General features: G+C 54.2%; 1 protein-coding gene across 3 annotated transcripts in view; it reads right to left on the bottom strand.

Moving 5' to 3' along the window:
• ADGRL1 (adhesion G protein-coupled receptor L1) overlaps window positions 1-3,483 on the bottom strand; it is a 45,319-nt gene extending 41,836 nt beyond the window's left edge. The window contains exon 1 of one of the 3 annotated variants that reach the window (XM_037041795.1): window positions 3,377-3,483. The gene's annotated coding sequence lies outside the window, so the exon portion shown is untranslated. Of the gene's footprint in view, window positions 1-1,770; window positions 3,290-3,376 lie in introns of those variants that run through there. The other 2 variants (XM_037041794.1, XM_037041797.1) reach the window with 2 other exon arrangements.
• Window positions 3,484-17,482: the final 13,999 nt, after the last annotated feature.

Here is a 17,482-nt window from a genome sequence, read left to right as displayed (position 1 = left end):
CTCTTTCCAGATGATTTTTCATCTCTGTAATTAATGGGCAAGTCAGTTCTGAACGGCATGGCAGGCAAATTGCTAGTTAGGAAAATCATGGATAATTTTCTCGATATGATAATGAAGGTTGTATACCTTCTCTCATTCTCCCCCTTTCATCCACTTTTAAGTAATAAATTCAACATTAGTGGGAAAGGAGTGGGGAGGAAGAAGTCAACTTGCCCCACAGCTGGGGCCTGACTCAGGCCCACCTGGAGTCCTTAGCCCCTTGCCACTGGGCAGGCAGAAAATATGACAGATGAGGACCCTCTGTGGGGCACCCTGATACCCCAGTGATCAATTCAGGATGCCAGGCCTAGGAGACCTGGTGATGGGCAGGGAGCCAGCCCCTAGGTCATCTGCCTGGGTGAAGAGGTTGAGTTAGGGTCAGGTTACAAGTTCATGCCAGCCCCTGGGGTGCTGAAGAAGGGAGAAGAGACCAACGGCCTCTCCCCAAACAGCATTTGAGGTCAACAGGCCCAGAGCAGACATCCACACTCAGGCATCCCACACGCCTGTACCCACGTTGTCCAGCCCCCCTCTTGTCAGTGACTCCTGCAGCAGCTAAGGAAACAGAGCAAGAAGAGAGAGACAGAGAAAGAGAGGCAGAGAGGCGACCAGCCATCTTGGCGGCCATTTTGAACCCCTCCCCCTGCTCCCCTAGGCACACCACATGTTTGGATGTGGGCAGACAAACCGAGGCTAAGGGTCCTACAGAAGCCAGGAAGAAAGGGGGCCCTGCCTCAAGGCTGGGATGGAAGGACACCCACACAGCTGCCACCTCTGGGGGGAAGGGGGTGGGCCAGTAAGGTCCAGTGAGGTGCTGGGCAAGGATGGGGCTGGGTGCTGACCTAGACTGGAAGAGTTGGGACAGGGATGTGCATGGAGGCCATGTACAGGCAGGGTGCTGTCTTTAGATGGGGGCCAGGGGTGCACTGGAAGGTATTTTCTGGCCAAGGCTGGAACACACACAGCACTCCCCACCCTCTTCTGGCCCAGACTCCTGTCCCAGGACCCTCAGATGGAAGTATGGCAATGAAAACCCCCAACACTTGGTGTAGCGGGAGGGCTCGTTCTCAAAACCCAAATCCCGGTGGATTAATTCTGACAGCTTCTCATGCTTAACCGAGTACCACGGAGAGAAGATGCTGCTGGGCTGCACCATTCTTCCTGACACAGGCGCCCAGACCGACCCCTCCCTATCCCCCCCGCGTCTCTGTTTCCAAGAGAAAAACAACCCCCAGCCCAGCATCCTGCGGTGCCAACCCCCAACAAGGCGCCTCCGAGGCCCGGGGCCCGCGCGCGGCGCGCACACGCACCCTCTCCGCTCACACCCAGACACCTACACAAACAGGGCGCCAAGCACCCGCGCGCACACGCACCGGGGACACGCAGGCACCGCCGCGCCACTTCCCCACAAAGGCTGGTGCGCGCGCGGGCACACGCAGACACGCGCGGGCACACTTGCGGTCCCCTCCCCCCGCCGGGTCCCCACGGACGTCCATCTGCACCCCCAAGCCCCCGGCGCTCCGTGGGCGCCGCTCCTCCGGCCCCATCGCGGATGGGGGTGAGGTGCCGGCCTCTCCCGACTCCCCTCCGGCTCGAGTGCGATGACCCACGGCTCCAGCATCCCCTCCCCCTTTGAGGCCCAGACAGACCCCGGTTCCCATCCTCTCCCTCTGGCCTGTACACCTGGCCCAGGTGCGGCATCTCCCTTGCCCTGGGCCCGCTGACACTCACCTGTCCAGCGCTGCTCTGAACCCGGCCCTGGGCGTCTCTCCTGCGGCTCCGCGAACCCGGGCCCCCCGCCCGGCACATCTCCCGGAATCCGGACGCGAGGGGGGGGGGACGGGTGAGGGGTGGCGGGGCGAGGGCGGCCTGTGTCCCCTCTTTCCCGGCACCCAGCACCACCGCCACCAACCAAAAAAAGAAAAAAGGAAAGAAAAAAGCGGATCGCACAGCTCCAAAGGCGGCCCCCTCGCGGGGCGGCGGCGGCGGCAGCTCGGGGCTGGGGGCTAGCGGGTCCGCGCCCCTCTCGGGGAGGGAGGCGGCGAAGGCTGCGGGGCGGGGGCGGTGTCAGAACTCTGGGGGCTGGGGTGAGGCGGAGCCCCCCGAGGCGGCGTCGGCCGCCCGCATATCCCCCGCAGCTCCGCGGCCCCGACGGAGGTGGCACGTGTGAGCCCAGGAGACTTCCCAGCCCCCTCGGACGGCGGCGGCAGCGGCGACCGAGGGGTTAACGGGGCAGCAGTGGCGCCCCTGCAGCCCCCCGCCGCCCGGCGGCGCCGCTCCGGGACCCGCGCGGCCCCATCAGCCGGGGCCTCCTGGGCAGACGGCGGGGCGGGGGCGCCGCAGCGCCGACAGCTCCCGCGCCGACGGCTCGGGCTCCCTGCAGTGGCCGCGGTGGGCTCGGGCAGGGAGCGGGCGGCGCGGAGCCTGGCGGGGGCGCGGCTGGAAAGGAGCGCGGCGGCGTCGCGCCCCCGGGGTGGCCGGAGGTGGGGCGCCGGGCCGGGCCCGTGGGCACCGCAGGACGCGCGGACCGAGCCGGCGCCGGGCACCAGCAATGACAAGCCGCCTGTTCGCCCCGCTCCCCGGCGCACTGGCTCCGGGAGGGGGACGGCGGGAGCACGCAAAACCCGGCCCGGCACTACCGCCCGGGACCGGCGCCGCAGCCTCCCCAGGAACAACGAGGACCGGCCTGAAAACCCGGGCTGGAGTTTTCTCCCCTTTGCCTCCTTCGACTCCCCCCCCCCCCCCCCCCGGGAAATTGGAGAGAAGGAAGGCGAGGTGCTGGATTCCAGCGTTGGAACGGGGAGGGGATGGGGGTAGCGGAGAAAGGCGCATGTAATACCCGGAGCTTCGGATTATGCCGGCAGGGAAGTAGAGACTAAGAGCCCATAGAAGGGAGAAATGGGGCGATCCAGAAAGGGTATGCAAAACCCGGTTTGGATTAGGCAAAGACGGGAGGAACGGAGAGTTGGGGAGCTGCAACATGGCCAAATGCACGCGGGGCACGCAAATTTCGGGCCGGATCCTTCCTCGGGAGACGGAGTAATGCGTCATGCCTAATGCAGTGGAAACAAGTAAGACCCGGTGTGGTGTATAAGGACCTGGACTTGCAGGGGGCTCCCGGAGGGGGGCCACTCGGTAACTGAGGAGGCGTCTGCTGCCCCCGTATTCCTGGCAGCGACGCGCAAGGGGGAGAGGCAAAAGGAGGGCTGGATTCTGGCACGAGGGGACCTGAAGCGCTGGCTGCACCGGAGCGGGAAGGTAAAAGCGGTTTCAGGATACGGAGGCTCTGCGCTGGGCGAGCAAAGAAGAGGCTGCCACCCTGGGAGACCAGACGTACATCTGAGGCGAGAAAAGGCCGCAAAGCCAGGACTGGAGTCCACCGGACGGGACAAGATCCCAGCGGAAGATCCTGGGCTACCGGACAAGGGCTTGGAACTGACCGAACTGCAGGGGCGGAGGAGAGTGTTAGGGGGAGGTTAGGATCTAGAAACGCCTCAAAAGTCTCACTTTGAGGTGGGCGGGGCGGGGGGGGGGAGAGAGGAAAAAAGTGAATTTTAGGTTCTTGGCAAGAGCAAAAACCCAGTATGGACTTTCACAGCCTAACAACTACACTGCTGCTGGTAGATGTAAAGAAGTAAGGATAGGAGCTGGCAGGGTTTCGGGCATCTGGCTGACTGAGGCGAGGGACAGGTTTCAGGCCGAGTCTGCAGAGGGAGCCCCTGGCACCCCCTTTCCAGTCTGACCTGGCTTGGATCCCCGAGCCACAGTGGTGCCTGCCGAGACCCGGAGTGGGGGCTGTACAACCGGGCCCCAGGCCAAAAATAGGCACTTCAGCATAATAGACAACTCAGTGCAAGGTGGGGGCAGGGAGGAAATTGGAAGGGACTAGAATCCTGGAGAGGGGAGTAGGGGGAAAGTCCTGAGCAGTGAGATCCGGTGAGGATCTGGAAGCCTGACTGCTGTCTAGCTCTATTTTATGAAAGATGGGTTCAACTGTTAAGACTGATGGACGGGAAAGAGCAGATCCCTGGCTTTGATCCTTGGGGAAGAAAGTCCATCCAAGTGAGGCCTAAAAAGGAAAGCAAAGTCCAAAGTAGCGGCTGAATCTTGGCGGACCAAGAAGGGTCATTAATGGGGTGTGAGGAGGAGCAGGGCAGACAAATCCAGATCTGAATTACAGAGGTAGAGGGTGGGCCAAGGTTGGGGAGGGGCTCAAACCCACTCTCTCTCCAGAAAAGAGAATGGGTTGCCCCGGTAGCCAACCAAGCTTGGCACTGTAGAATGGGTGAGGAAGAGGGAAAAGTGTGGAAAGGCAAGGGGAGGTGTTGGGGAGCAAATACGCAAAACCTGGGGCAGAATTACACTGGAACTATGAGTATCTGAGAAAGCCTATATTTAGTAACCTGCCCTGTAATCCCTTCCAAGAAACATGTCCTGGTGGCTGAATTTAGGGAATGGCAGAGAGACAACAGACTTGCAGGCTGGCTAGGTGACCAGGGTGATGCAGTGGTGAACACCCACCCTCCACCCTCTTTTATGGACAGCCTCCATCCATTTCAGGACTAGACAGGGACTCTCTTAGCATGAAACCTGGTTCATAGTTGTACCCCAAACTTCGGGGCAGAGGGTGCATGTGGGCCACTTTCATCCCCCCTTCATGTGCAGGACTCCATAGCTCTGGAGCTTCAGCCTTGATTCTGGGTGGCCATGCCAGACAGCTGGATCTGAGGGACCAAATGTGAATGAAGCAGAAGCTGAGGGCCCCATCCATCTGTATTTGGCAACAAATCTCTCCATTATAGGGGTAGGGTGGGCGGTGCCTCAATTTCCCACTTTGAGATATATCAACAGCACCTAGTAGGACCCATGGAAGGCCTGGGGATGCTGGGGAGCGGATACAGTGCTTCCGGGGCAACCAAGAGGCCCCTCCCAATCCAGTCCTGTCAGCTTTCCATTAACCCAGAAGGATTTAGGGGGGCACCTGGGCACCTCCAGAGAACTCTGGCTCCAAGCCTCCTCCTACCACTCCACCCTCTGTCCCTACTCAGACCATCCACCTCCCCCTGCAGATTCTAGGAACCTATCTCTGAGCTTTCCTAGAAGGTGGTTGTAACTTGCATTCTCCCAATGCCGTGAGAAAGGGTAGCCGTTATTTTTATGAGGAAAAGAGGTGGCATGCTCAATTTGCAAAAATCCTGGCCAGGACCTCCTCCCAGCCCCTCCTCCACTTTCCCCCAGTGCCCGTGGTCAACGCAGCACCCCTGCTGGCGACTGGGATCGGTTCGCCAGCCTCCATCCCATCCCGGTCTCTGGCTTCGTGGGCAAGGGGCACAGGAAGCGAAGGGTGGTGAGAGACTGGGGTGCGAAAGAACCGCGGCATCCCCGCCCCCAGACCCTTGGCAGCGCAGCCGCAGTGGAAGGCGCGCTAGTAGCTGGGCTCCGGGAACCAGAGCGTCTGTGCGTTTGCAATTTTGTCGGGGCATTACATGCCCCTCACCGCAGGGGTTGGTACCCCTGCTTCCTACTCCTGGGTGCTTCTGGTTTCATGCACCCTACCTTGAGTCTCTGGACTAACCCCCACCTCGGGCCTTGGATACCCCACGTCCCGTGCACCCTATACCTGAGTACTCTACGTTTTGTGCCTCCTGTGTCAGGAAATCACCACAACCAGCATCTTTCATGCCTAGGACACCTCATGTTCTAATGCCCCGCCTCCTGGGGACCCTGTATGCTGTGCATCTAGCACATCTGGGCACCCCGATCTCAAGACCTGGGCCTCTGCCCTCTTGCTATGTCCTCCAAGTGTTTGCCCACTGCCTCGATGTCTATGCTGACCATCCCAGGTGCTGCATTCCTCCACTCTCCCCTGTCCCCAGTGCTCTGAGTCCTTTGCCTCAAGCCAAGCTCCCTGGTTCTGAGTGTGCTACCTCAGACCCCTTAGGGTCTGCAAGACAGGGGGTGTAAGAGAAACATGTCTTGGGACTCAGGGGAACCAGTGCAACACTCAGGCCTCCACTGTCACCAGCCAAGTTTTTTTCTCAGAGCACGCACACCCACACCCGCACAGACACACACACACACACACACACACACACAAAGCATCACCCTTTGGGGCATTTCATCATCAAATTCATGCATTCACTCCTTCCATTTTTTCCTCACATAGTGCCCCTTCCATACTCTTAGGATGGTACAGCACAGGGCGTTGAGGATGATCTAGGGCCCCACCAACGAGACTTGGAACCCTCTTGAGAGCACCCTCCTTCTAGTGGGTGAGGTAGACACAAAAGGCATGATGAAATTCGATCTGGAAAGTGAGCAGGGTGCTAAGGAATGAATGGCAGACCCATCGGATCTTGAGGGGTGAGTCAATGGGATTCTGTGTGTCCCTGGCTCTCTCAGAGGCTTCCTGCACTCCCACCTTAGGCAACGCGTCTAAGCCCCATGCTGGTCTGCACCCTCAGCCAAATGAAAAGCAAGATTAAGAGATCTCAGTGTTGTTCCCTGAGGATAGGGGGCAAGGATTCATTCCAACTGCTATCTTTGGTGGGGGGAACTATTTAGTCAGTCAACAAACATTTATTGAGCACCTATTTTGCCCCAGGCACTGTGCTGGGTGTGGCAACACTGTGGTGAACAAAGCAGACAAGAGACTGTGTTCATGGGGCTGACATTCTAATAGGAAAGGCAGACAAGAAATCATACAAGTAAAAGGTACAGAATGTCAGAGGATGTTAAGTGCTATGGGAAAAAAGGAAGGAAGACGGGTCATGGTGAAGGCTGCACTTTAGAAAGGGGAGGTCAAGGGAGGAGTCATGGGGACCTGGGGGAAGGGCATTCCCAGCAGAGGAAGCGTCCCATGCAACGGTTCTGAGGCAGAAATGTCCTGGGTATTCAAAGGTGCCACGAGAGGGCTTGTGGGGCTGGAGGGAGTGAACGAGGCAGCAAGGAGAAGGTGAGGATAGGGACTGTGCTATCCTGGTGTGCTTTGGGGAGGACTTGGGCTTTTGCTCTGAGTGAAGTGGGAGCTGTGGAGGGTTCTTTAGCAGAAGAGTGACATGTCCTGACTCACGTGTTCATCGGCATCCTCTGGCCACTGAGGGGGAACAGTGTGGAGGTCAAGTTCAAAAGCTGAGAGGCCCCAGGGGGAAGCAGCTGCATTGATCCAGGTGATTGATGCTAGGAGTAGTGCCAGTCCAGGGGAGCAAGGTGTGGATTCTGGGTGGATTCTGAAGGTGGAACAGACAAATTGGAAGTGGGATGTGAAGGGAAGAGGCAAGCTGAAGCTTGTGGCCTGAGCACCTGGAAGGATGGAGACCGTGGCGGGGGTGGAGTGCGGTTTTGGAGGTTAGATGCAGGAATTACATTTGGTTTGATAGATGTTCAAGTGGGGGTGTTCGGTGGTGACTGGGGAGAGGCCCAGGTAGCTGAAAAGTGGCCCCAAGTTAATACTGACTGTCTCGCTTATTCTTATGATCACCCCATGAAGTAGGCACTTTCTCCCCAGGTTACAGAAGGAGAAACTCATCCAAGTAGTTAAAACACAGTCAGGTTCTGAGCCAAGCCTGTCTAACTCAGGGACTTGGTCACTTGGAAACACCTCTTGGCTGTGCAGGGGACAAGAAGAGGGGCCATGGGGTTGGTGTTTATCTGGCTCCCAGCTTCCCTCCTCTTCATCAATTCATCCTCAAACACCTGTGCACGGGAGGCATGAATACCAGATTCCAGCCAGGGCTGGCAGTAGAGTAAGGGGAGGGAGGCCCTTTCTGGGGCACAAAATTTAAGAGGAGGCAGAAAAGAAATCCTCAGTAGTTAAGAGGAAATAATATTACAACACAATGTTTCAAAAACACAAAATCATGCCAAAAATCCACGATGACCAAAATACTCAACTTTTTAAACAAACACAGTGCCATGCAGAACCACATTGGGAAGGGAAAGCCAGGAGTACTGATGTTGTCTTTTTGTGGAAGATTTTGATATTTTGTTCATCATGGATTTTGATTTTTTTAAATATTGCATTAGAATATGACATCTTAATGGCTGAGATTTTTGCCTCACTCTGATCCTGACTCTGGTTCCAGGCCATGTTCTGGAAGCCAAGGGTATGACAGGAAATAAGAGACACAAAGTCACTGTCCTCTTGGAGCTCACACATTATTTGGGAAGCATATAATTTATTAGTAATGAGAAGAACATCTCAGAACGTGATTGATACTGTGAAAGAAAAAAAAAAACTATGCAGAGTCATGCCCTGCCCGGGGAGCTCAGTTGGTTAGAGCATCATCCCAATAAGCCAAGGGTGCAGGTTGGATCCTCAGTCAGGGCATATGTAAGAATCAACCAAGGAATGCATAAATAAGTGGAACACAAATTGATGTTTCTTTCTCTCTCCCTCTAAACTTAATTTAAAAATTTTAAAAAGTTGCCTGTAAGAAAACTATGAAGAGTCACAAGGCAGGATGTGGATGAGTGTGATTTGGGCTAAGGTGACTGGCTGGGGGGGGTGCCACTCTGAGGAGGAGGGGTTTGAGCTGAGGCCTAAAAGCAGAGGAGACCATAGGAAGGGGGAACAGCAAGTACAAAGTCCCTGAGGTTGGAACAGGCAGGACTATTTGCAAAGTCTGAGGGCCAGCGTGGTGGGACCACCAGGCACGGCCTCCGATGTCATGGGGAGGCTAGATTCTCAGTGATGGTGGATCCAAGAGAGGGTTTTGGGGGGAGGCAACGTGATCTTATTTGCATGTTTAAAAGATTATAGGAGAGGTTCCTCAATAAGTACAACATAGAATTACCATAGGACCTAGCAATTCCACTCTTAGTTACATGCCCAGAAGAACTGAAAACAGAGGCGCACTAAAANGCAGGACTATTTGCAAAGTCTGAGGGCCAGCGTGGTGGGACCACCAGGCACAGCCTCCGATGTCATGGGGAGGCTAGATTTTCAGTGATGGTGGGTCCAAGAGAGGGTTTTGGGGGGAGGCAACGTGATCTTATTTGCATGTTTAAAAGATTATAGGAGAGGTTCCTCAATAAGTACAACATAGAATTACCATAGGACCTAGCAATTCCACTCTTAGTTACATGCCCAGAAGAACTGAAAACAGAGGCACACTAAAATTGATAGCAGCATTACAATGACAAAAGCTAGAAGATGGAAACAACCCCAATGTCCATCCATCGATGGATGAACAGGTCAGACAAAGTGTCGTGCATCCATACTAGGGATTATCATTCAGCCACAAAAGAGAAGGAAGTTCTGACACATTCTACAGTGTGGATGAACCTTGAAAACATTATGCTGAATGAAAAGTCAGACACAAAAGGCTGGGTGTTGTATGATTCCACTTACATGAAATGTCTGGAATAGACGAACCCACAGAGAAGGAAAGCAGCCTGGTGGTTGCCAGGAGAGCAGTGGGGAGTGGCTGCCGCTGGGTACGGAGTTTCCTTTCGAGACGATGAAACCGTCTTGGAACGAGGCGGAGACGGTGGTTGCACAACACTGTGAACGCACTAAATGCCACTGAATTGTTCACTTTAAAACGGTTAGCAGTCAATTTCCTGTTATGTGAATTTTACCTCAGTTGCAACCAAATTATAAGGGACTTGAGAGGGATACAGGAGACTGGGGGGGCCACCACCATGGCCAATCCAGGTGAGAGGCACTGGAGACCTGGAAGCAGGATGCTGGGGAGAAGTGTTCAGATCTAAGGCATACCCTAGAGGTAGAGCCAATGGGACCCCTTCAACTTTGCACCCCACCCCTCACCAGGACCTCTTAAACGTCATTTCTCTATTAAAAACTGCAAGTACCTCACTCCTTGGCTTCCCTCTCCCCTTTATTCCCTCCTGTAGTATTTCCCCACCTTATCTAATTTTTGTTTTACTTATTTGTTTGTCTCTCCCACTAGAATATCAGCTCTCCCAGGCCAGCGTTTTTGTTTCTCGTTCACTGCTCTATGCTCAGCACCTAGAACTACTTGTGGCGCATTGCACGTGCTCAGGAAAAGGTAGGGGAGTGGAAGAAAGCGCGAGCCCTGGGAGCTACCCGCGTGCAGCCTGAGCAGCAGGCGGGAACGGTGGGTGGTCTTTTCTCAGGCACTGAGAGGGGAGCCCATTTGGGCTGCGCTTCTCGCCCGGGCCGGTAGGCGCCGCTGCCCCGCTGCTCTGTGGCCGCCAGGTGTGGAGGCCCGGTCACACCCCCCAGGTGTGTGGAAGGCGCGGCGCAGGACCCGGGGTGGAGGATGAAGGAAGCAAAGATGGGAGAGAAGTTGTGGGGTGAGAGGACGAGGTCGGGGTGAAGGGAGAGAGCTGAGTGTGTCTGAAGTGGGAGCTGCCGAGAGGCAGGAGAAAAAAGCCCTGGGGATATTAGAGGCCTGAGAAGGTGAGGAGAGAGAGACAGCTGAGTGATTGGGAGAGAGGAGGGGTGAGGAGGGGAGGAAGGAAGGATTTGCAGAGAGGGGAGTTCAGAGGAAAACACCCAGGGCAAATGTGGGAAACACCCAGCAATGGGAAAGAGTTTCTGAAGAGTGCTGTGTGCCTGCCGAGCATATCCTGGGAGCCCAGCTGGCTTTTGCAGGAGGTGTGGCCAGGTAAGGGGTTTATTCAACCTGGCACAGGGGCTCTCCCTCTCTCTCCTTCATGCCCCATAGCCAGTATTCACTGTGCACTGAGCTAGGTGATGGGCAAACTGATGCGGTCAAGGACTCATCTACACAATGTGAGGGGTGGCAGACAGGTAGAGGTTGTGGAGAGTACAGTGTGGCGGCTCTCCCTGGCCAGGGAGCTCCAAGAAGCCTGCCCTCAGGAAGTGACCTGTAGGCAGAGAGCAGGAACCTGCCATGGAAGATAGAAGGTGGTCTGACAGAGAGGCGGTTCTGGAGATGTCGCCAAGAAAAATGACAGCAGGGATCAAACAGAAAAGCGACAGGGAGTGTGGCGGGACCCGAGGAAACCTGAAAATACCTTCCAGGTCTAGAGGGGCTGCAGGCTCTGTAAGATGGAGCAGAATTGGGGAGGAAGATGAGAGTCTCCGGAGGTCAAGGCCAAACAGCAACCAGGGGACAAAAATTGCAGAAGTGAGGCCGGTGTGAGGCTGTGAAAAGGGAGGGTAGCAGCTGCGGGGAGCTGGAGCTGCAACCCCCTTCTAAGCTGGCAGACACTTGCTACTACTCAGCTCCAGCCGAAAGCTACCACACGGGAAGTCAGGCTCAGAGATGCCAGAAGTCAGGATTTTTGTGCAAAATTCCCGGAGCCTTAACTATCACACATTGATCTACTGACATTCCATTGCTCCCAACTAGCAGTCCCATTCCTGTTTATTCCCATTGGGAACGGGCACTTGTGTTCAACACACACACACACAGTGTTCATCGCAGTTTGGTCCATCACCACTGCAGGCTGGACATACCCCAGTAGCTATGAACTGGCGAAAGGAAAATAAATTGGGGTGTAGTCATACCGTGGAATACAATGCAGCAATGAAAAAGAACAAACGGACCACCATGCAGTGTGGATGACTCTCGAGACAATGCCGAGCAAAAGTGCAAGACACAGAACAGCACACATAGCAGGGTCCTATGTCACGTTTCGGCGACATTCGAGGGCAGGCAGAAGTAATCTAAGGAGTGAGTTGGGGGAGCCTAAGGTTTCCTAATGATGGCACCTTTGCCTTTGGGGCTGGATGATTTTTTGTTGTGGGAGAAGGGCGTCCCGTGCTTTGGAGGATGTTGAACAGAGTGCCTGGTCTCTCCTTATTAGATGCCAGTAGCATCTCCACAGTTGTAACCAGTGTCCTTTGTGAGGTGGGGAGGTACAATCACCTTCAGGTGAGGACCACTGGGAAAGCAACACTTGGGGACAGGACTCTCACTGGAAAGGAGCCTTGAGAGCGTCTAAGGGAGCGGAATATTCTGTATCTTGAGCTACATGGTAGTGACAAGGGTGGGACATATTTTCTAAACTCACAGAGCTGTATTCCTAAGAGTTACGTGCTCCACAATGAAAGAGTTAACCCTACAACGTGGACGGCCCTCCGAAACATCATGCTGAGCAAAAGAAGCCAGACACAAAAGGCCAGAGATTGTATGACTCCATTTATATGAAATGTCTAGAACAAGCAACTCCATAGAGACAGAAAGCAGATCAGTGGTTGCCAGGGGCTGGGGGGTGGGAGGGAGTAATGGAGAATGACTGCTAATGGAGACGGGGTTTCCTTCAGGGTGATGAGAATGTTCTGGAATTAGACACTGGAGATAGTTTCACAGCACTTCAATATGCAAAAACACACTAAATTGTGTACTTTAAAATGGTTAATCCTATGTTAGGTGAATTTTACCTCTAAAAATTATTATTATTATTTTTAAAACAGTTAACCTATACAGGCTGAACAAGACACATCCTGGGCCAGCCTGGCCATTTTACAATGGAGGGGGCATGACAGGAAAGTGAGGCGGCGCCTTCCAGAGAAAGCACGAGCTGTGCACGCTCTGTGTGAGGGAAGGGCTAAAACAACTTGGAGACAGAGAAAGTATGTCTGGACTCAGGGGAGTGCTCCCTCTTAACCCAACCTGTCAGCCCTGGAAAGAAATCGGCTGGCAGGTCAGAGGCCAGCCTTCAAACTGTGGAAGGGACTGCTGAGTTCTGACGGGTGGAAGAGAAATGACAGCCGCTCAGCCTAGCCTGCCACAGATGGATGATAAAGTGGTGCTTGCTGGGGTGCTCTCTGAGAGCTTGGGGGGCTCACCCCAGCTCCTTGGCCGCCCCAGAGAGGAGCAGGCTTCCTGAGGGCTTGGCCTGCATTAGAAGCAGAGAACTATCAGGTGGCATTTGGGCCTGTGCCTCCCCTTCTGACATTGAGACCTCCCCCCAGAGTGGGCCAGGGGGCAGGTGTGGGTGTCCCAGGTCTAACCTCCACTGGCTTCAAAAAACTGAGTGAAGAGAGAAAGAAAGCTAAGGCTCAACAAAGTTGCGGGGCCTGGAGTGGGCTGAATGATGGACACCCACAAGATATGTCCACTTGGAACCTATGAACATGAACTTATTTGGGGAAAGTGTCATGGCAGAAGTAATTAAGCTTCATGGCAGTACTTCAGAAGTAATTAAGTGTCATGGCAGAAGTAATGAGATCGTCCGTAAGGGTGGGCCCTAAATCCAGTGACGAGTGCCCTTAGAAGAGGAAAGAAGGGGAGGCGATAGAGGGAGGGATTGAAGACAGAGGCAGAGATTGTTGTGATGACGCCACAAGCCAAGGACCACTGTTGCCGGGGAGGCAGGAAGGATCCTCCCCTCGAGGTTTGGAAGGAGCACAGCCCTGCTCACACCTTGATACCAATTCTGGCCTCCAGACTGTGAGAGAATAAATTCTTTGTATTAGGCAGCCTGGTCTCTTGTCCTCTTTTCCCAGTAGCCGTAAGACCCTACTACGGGCCCTGATATTCCATTCCACACACATTTATGGAGCCCCTGCAGNGTAATTAAGCTAAGGACCTTGTGATGAGATCGTCCGTAAGGGTGGGCCCTAAATCCAGTGATGAGTGCCCTTAGAAGAGGAAAGAAGGGGAGGCGATAGAGGGAGGGCCATGCGAAGACAGAGGCAGAGATTGTTGTGATGACGCCACAAGCCAAGGACCACTGCTGCCGGAGAGGCAGGAAGGATCCTCCCCTCGAGGTTTGGAAGGAGCACAGCCCTGCTCACACCTTGATACCAATTCTGGCCTCCAGACTGTGAGAGAATAAATTCTTTGTATTAGGCAGCCTGGTCTCTTGTCCTCTTTTCCCAGTAGCCGTAAGACCCTACTACGGGCCCTGATATTCCATTCCACACACATTTATGGAGCCCCTGCAGGAGCTTGGGATGCGATGGGGAAGCAAACACTTATGGATCATTTCAATATGGTGGGACCATGGTTCATGGAAGAGAGCTCCAGGAATGGAGATGCACAGTGGGGTGGGAGGCTGTCTGAACCCTACAGCAGAGGTGATGGCACAGAACTGGGCCCTGAGCATGCTGCAGCCTGCGGGGGCAGCAGATAATAGAAACACAGCCAACAGCCTCGCCAAAAAGACCAACTGTGTCAGCAGTGGTGCAGGCCACCTTCAGCTCCAGTGTCAGATACAGTAAGGAGTGGTGGGGACTGTAGCAAAGGATAATAACAACTGTTAACACTTATCCGCACTTGCTAAGCCTTTTCCTTATACAGTAGTAACTCACCAAATCCTCGCATCAACTCTAGAGGAAGATACCACCATCATCCCCTTTCCAGGTGGGTCCCCTGAGGCATATGTGTGTGTCAAGTCAGGACCCTAGCAGGGAACCGATGGGACATCCAAACTGGGTACTTGGAGCAGCAGTTCGGTGGCAGGACACGATCACGAGGTGTAGACGGATGTAGGGGAGCGTGGGGAACAATGCCATGCCTCAGCTAGGGAACAGGTAGAGCTGTTAGCACCCGAGGTCTGAGAGGCAAGGGGAGGAAGCAGCTGTCAGAACCTGGAGACCTCCAGGCTGTGGATGGTGACGACCTGTGATCTCTGACAGGGATGCAGGGGAAGGGGGCACAGCAGCCACAGGGTGAGAAGCTGAGCTGAGGAATAAGCACAGTTGTCCCACCCTATTCACGGGGGATTGTTTCCAGGACCCTTGAGGATACCAGAATCCTCAGATGCTCAAGTCACTTATATAAAATGGTGTAATATTTGCCTATTTCCTATGCACATCCTCCTATAGACTTTAAATCATCTTGAGATTACTTATAATACCAAAAACAATGTAAATTTTATGTAAATAGTAGTTATACTGTATTGTTTAGGCAATAACAACAAGAAAGAAAGTCTCTGTACATATTCAGTACAGACACCGGTCTAGCTATTGGTTGAATTTGTGAGTGCATGGAATGTCAAATACAGAGGGTTCCTGTACTTTCTCCTGTACCCCAACCTCTCACAGGGGTCCTCATTTGTGTTGGTGGGGTTCACAAAGCACACAGCCCAGCTTCCCCGGACACCAGAATAGGTGAAGTAGCTTTACTTGGTCAAACAGAAGATTCTAGAACACGAATATTGAATGATTCCAACCTGGGCAATTTGGGCCCAGAGTCCTCTGTACCACTAGCTATGTGAGAACTGACAAACCTGTGCCCTCCCCTGGTGGGGGAGGAAGGGGGGCAGCCCTTGCTGATCCCCCCAGGAGGGTGGTCTTAGCTTTGCAGAGGCTGCATTATTTTGATGGAAAGCCAGGAATGCAGGTTTTCACGCAACCATCGCCTGATACTTAAAAGCTGGCCACCCATTTAAGAAAAAACCTTCGTGGGCCAACCACATCACATCCATGGCCAGACTGAGCTGTGGGTGCCAAGTCCCCAGACTCAGGAGGTGGACGTGGAGAGGGTAGGGCATCCAGATGCTGGACGGAACAAGGATGTGCAGAGAGGCAGCAGCGAAAAGCATCACCAGGCAGAGGGGCACCACTCACCGGTGGGGCAGTGGGTCTGACTGGGAGGGGCCTGGGGCCAGGGCAGGTGCAGGGGCTTGAGTGGATGAAACTGATCAGGTGTTTCAAGTCGAGATGGAGGAGGACCATTGGAGCCACACTAATGGGTTTCCCTTTGAAGGAGAGAAGCCAAGAATGGCTTTGAAACAGCCCAATGACTCAGTCCTGCTCGTCTCTCCCGCTACCCCAAAGCTGGCGCTGGATCAGGCTTTCTTTGGGGGTGGAATGGCCACAAGCGAGTGAAGCCAGAAACAGTGCCTTTCAGTGCACTCACAGCCTGGAGTGGAGGAGGGCGCTTCACAAAGTCAGGGCACGAGGCTCTATGCTCGGGCTGTGGTGCTGAGTCCCTCTTTGTCGATACTTGAGCAAATGCTGTGTGTTCCACTCCGAGGATACAGGGACAGGACAGGGTCCTGCCTTCAAGGAAAGGGACAATGGACAAGGGAGAGGAAAATCCAGGCTGCGTTTTTTTAAATGTAAAACTTAAAACAAGGTGAATAGGGGAAGGGGCTCCAATCAGGCAGCCCCGGAGACAGAGCAGGTAGGCAGCGGGACAGGGATCCTGCGGCATGGGTCCCGGACTGCCCCTCCTTCCCTGGCATCCGGCACCCTGGCCCGGCCTCCTCTCACACTCTCCCCCATCACACCATCAAGAACAAGCCCACGGCTGACATGGATTCCTGACTCAGAGCCTGAACAGGGAAGAGAGGGGAGAAAAACCGCCCATCTGTTCTCCCTCTGATGGATCCTCGAGATTCCCCCCCGCCCCCCCCCCCCGTGCTTACACCCCACGCTCCTCCTCCCATTTCCTCACAGTGACACAATATAAATCGCTGCAAATGGGTTTTCCTGGCCAGTCACCGTATTGTTTTAATAATGGTTCATTTTCTGCCTGGGGCAGGAGAGAGATTCTGTCAAGAAATTGGGGACAGGGGGCTTGCTCTGTGTGTGTGCATGGTGTTCCCTTTCATCTGAGAAAAGATTCCAGAACATCCGTGAGACACCAAGTGCCCTGTCTGGTGGGGTGATGCTGTTCAGAGGCTCAGCACACCCTCTGACCTGGACAATGGAATTCATCAGATAATTCCTGGGCACATTTATTGAGTACCTACTATGAGCCGTGCCTGAGCTAGGTGCAAGGGGACACAGTGACCTCCCCAAGCACTGCCCTGCTGAGGCCCACATTTCAGAAGTCGGGGGAGTGATATTACAAAATAATTGTGCAAAACTATGTCATCACAATCACGGCAACTGTACAGAAGAGAAGGTAGGTGCAACAGGAACAGAAAACAGCGATCTTGGCATAACAGAGTCCCCCTCCCTAAAAGAGACCCTCGAGCTGAAACTTAAATGACAGACAGACAGAGTTGCAGGGGGGAGGGCCATCTGGAGGGAGGGAACTTCCTGGGCAAGCATGTAGAGCCTTAAAAGAATTTGGCGCAGGCTCAGATGTGGAAGAAAAGTCATGTGCTCAGTGAAGACATGGGGTGACAGAGAATGGTGTGCATCTTGCACCTCGGTCAGCGGCCAGAGATGGGGGTTGGGGGCAGCCTTCACCCTGTTTCTGGGCAGAAAGTGTTCTGCCCAGAACACTTGTCACTTCCTCTATGAGACGTGGCCATGACTGTCCCATGCATATTCATCCCTTTAGTCTCAAGGCCAGCAGCAGTCCTTATTTTCCTGATTCAGAAACAGCAGGTCTGGGAGGTCACGTGGCTTGTCAAGGTCATCCCGATCACTTCCCCAGCCCTGATCCTGTTCCTCTCCTCCCTACAGGGGGCTGAATGGTGCCCCCCCCAACAACAAAAAAAGAGATGCCAGAACCTGTAAATTAAAACTTATTTGAAAAAAGGGTCATTGCAGGTGTTGCAAATTTAAAATCTTGATATGAGATCATCTTGGATTAAAATGAGCTCTAAGTCCATTGGTAAGTGTCCTTAGAAGAGAGAG

The sequence above is a fragment of the Sturnira hondurensis genome, unplaced genomic scaffold (genome assembly GCF_014824575.4).
Source record: "Sturnira hondurensis isolate 20B ecotype Veracruz unplaced genomic scaffold, ASM1482457v3 Scaffold0003213, whole genome shotgun sequence".
Taxonomy (NCBI): domain Eukaryota; kingdom Metazoa; phylum Chordata; class Mammalia; order Chiroptera; family Phyllostomidae; genus Sturnira; species Sturnira hondurensis.
Note: the sequence above shows the minus strand (reverse complement) of the source record. Positions and strands in the feature narration are given on the sequence as shown.